Here is a 3,059-nt window from a genome sequence, read left to right as displayed (position 1 = left end):
AGGGGGCCCCGAGGCTGGGTGCCGCTCAAGGCGTGCAGATGCTGTTCCCCCCACCTCCATAGCGGTGCCGATCAAGGCTCCCAGGGAGGAAAGGGGGGATTAAAATGAGGCGAGAGACCGGAGAGGGCCATTTCAGAGCCAAATGCCGCCCAGGCCATAGACTTGTTTTAGGAGCTCAACTCTGCTTACCCGGTAAGCCGTTTTCTTTCCGTGGAAAAGTTGATTCAGCCTCTTAGCAAGGATGAGTGTGGGTGATTAGTGGCGATTAGAAAGATTCCTTTTCCCCTTCAGTCGCTTCTTTGTGGTTTAGTGTGAGTGTGAGTGTGAGTGTGAGTGTGAGTGAAAGGGCAGCGGGAGACAAGAACGGGACGGGGTGTAAAATAAGCTTTGGAATCCGGCAGGCCTGGGTTCCAGTACCTGCTAGCTTAGTTTGACCTCTCTAAACTTCATCGCCTCCATTTGACAAATAGCCTCAGTCTCCTCATCTGTGAAACGGGACATTAATACCAACTGGACAAGATCATGGTGGAGAAGCCACCCAGCGCAGTCCCTGGCCCATAGAAGGCATTTATCTGCCTATTTTCCCCAGCCGGGGGTCCCTCCGGTTCCTCCTGCGCTGTCTTCTCCACACAAGCTCAGCACCAGCCTTGGTTGCTCCAGTCTCTTCAGCCCGTTGGCCTCAAGTGCCCCGTTTGAAGGCCCAACAGTTCCTGGGCATGTCTAGAGGCAAAGTTTCTACAGACCAAGTTACATGTGCACCCTCCGCCTCAGCTGGGATCTAATAAAGATCCTGCTGCCAACATGCTCCGTCCACCTTTGCAGAACATTGTCATTTTAATTTTAACTTGTCACTTTCCTCTTTGCCTCTTATTTATAATGAGCTCACCGCATGCTCACATCATCACAATAGCCAAATTAAAAATGAACCACTTGCTTATGGGAGGTGCTCTGGTACCAGAGCTGTGGAAATTTAATTCCTCTTTAATCTCTGATGTGTTACTTCATTTCCCCCATTTATGATTTCTTTTGCATCGTTCATGAACTCACACTTGGGGAGAACGGAAGGTTGACTATTGGTCCCAATAGTATTTTTCCATTTGCTTCCTTCACCTTCTTCAGTGTGAAGAAGTCCTAATGTTATATGCTGATCTTCCAACAGGGGAGCTTAGAATGGGTACTATATTTTTTATAGATTGACCCTTAGTGGAAGACCCACATTTCCGTGCCTTCATTTACCCCCGTGTGCCACATGCATGTTGTCATTTTACATGTGTGTCAGAACATGGAAAGGGCTGGAGGGAGCCTGGAAGGCCTTAAGGTGAAGAAAGACTTGGAGCCTGGGGCAGAGTGGTCCAGAGCCCTCTCCTAATTCTCCCTTTTTCTCCAGGTGCACAGGAGGATCATAATATGCAAACAACTCCTTCTAACTCATCATTATAGAAATGCTAACATGCTTAAGCAAACTTGGCAGACTAGACAGACATTTTTCTTCTGTTGACTTTTGGGCTTTTTTATTTGTTTGTTTTTTAAAAGGAACTTTTTAAATTAATTTTAGAGAGAGAGGAAGGGAGAGGGAGAGAGAACATCCATGTGACAAAACACCTATCCACTGCCTCCTGCATGCACCCCACCGGGGAAGGAACCTGCAACCTGGGCATGTGCCCTGATCAGGTGTGAATCCACAACCTTTCGGTGTATGGGACAACACTCCAACCAACTGAGCCACTGGCCAGGGCTTGACTTTTGTTTTTTAGTGAACCTGGTTGGACAATAAGTTGACTGTGATTCATCAAAACAGGAATTACTTTTGGAGAGACTTAGGTGTGAAATGCAGACGGCTCTGGTAGATCTTCAGGAACCTCCTGAGGACCTGACAGAACTTCGTTTACCCACCCCCACCTCCAGGAGCTCTCTCCATCTGACAATAAAGTCTACATGCACAGCTTTGCCTCTTGAATAAAACCGGCCTATTAAATGCTATTCAGCATCTTTACTTATGACAAACTGGAAATATCAAGAACAGTTCAATGACAACTGCATCTCTTCACCCATAAAATAAATAACTCAGTAAGACTGTGAAGTTCTTAACATTGCTTAAGAAAATGATTATTGCCTTAGCTGATTTGGCTCAGTGGATAGAGCATCAGCCTATGGACTGAAGGGTCCGAGGTTCAATTCCAGTCAAGAGCACATGCCCAGGTTGCAAGCTTGATTCCCAGTAGAGGGCATGCAGGAGGCAGCCAAGCAATATTCTCTCTTGTCATTGATGTTTCTGCCTCTTTCTCCCTCTCCCTTCCTCTTTTAGATCAATAAAAATATATTTAAAAAGAAAAAAGAAATGATTATTTCAACTCATGGGTTGAAAAACTGTAACTTTTGTATTACTATTTCAAAAGTGTTTCTTATGTAGATGGACTTTAGGAAAATGCCAAGTAGTACTGTTTTATCTTATGAAACAGCTGAACATTGTCCCACTGATTGTAAAGAGTGTTATTACTTATACTAGTGACCCGGTGCATGGATTTGTGCACATTGAAAGGAAATTAATTATAAAGTGGCCGGTGGGGCAGGACTGGGCAAGACAGACTAGACATGCCCTGGAGCCAACCTGCTTCGCTTCCTCCCCAGCTGGCTGCATCTAGGGTGGCATCGTGGCTTGAAGGGTGGCTGTGGAGTGAGGGGAGAGGGTCCCTTCAGCAAGTGGGGTCCCTCAGCCTGGCCTGCAGGGATTGAGCTGAAACTGGCTCTCCGACATCCCCCAAGGAGTCCTGGAGTGTGAGAGGGCACTCTGCAAAGTTGCTGTTGTACAGGGTGTGGAACACAAATGCAAGTGTGCAGTAAACCAGATTCGGGGCCAGCAGTGCCCCAGCAACAACATAACGCCCGGCCGGCCAAAGGTGGAATCATGCAGCCCCGAGAGGAATTAGGCTCCCTGCTCTCTGGTTTCAGGGTGTGTCACCCGAGAACCACTGCTGCCAAATCACAGCAGCTCAGTAGCTCCTGCATTGAGCATCTGCCCCCTGGTGGTCAGTGCACATCATAGCTACCAATCGGACAGC

Source organism: Myotis davidii, unplaced genomic scaffold (genome assembly GCF_000327345.1).
Source record: "Myotis davidii unplaced genomic scaffold, ASM32734v1 scaffold370, whole genome shotgun sequence".
Taxonomy (NCBI): Eukaryota; Metazoa; Chordata; class Mammalia; order Chiroptera; family Vespertilionidae; genus Myotis; species Myotis davidii.
This window is presented reverse-complemented; position numbering follows the sequence as displayed.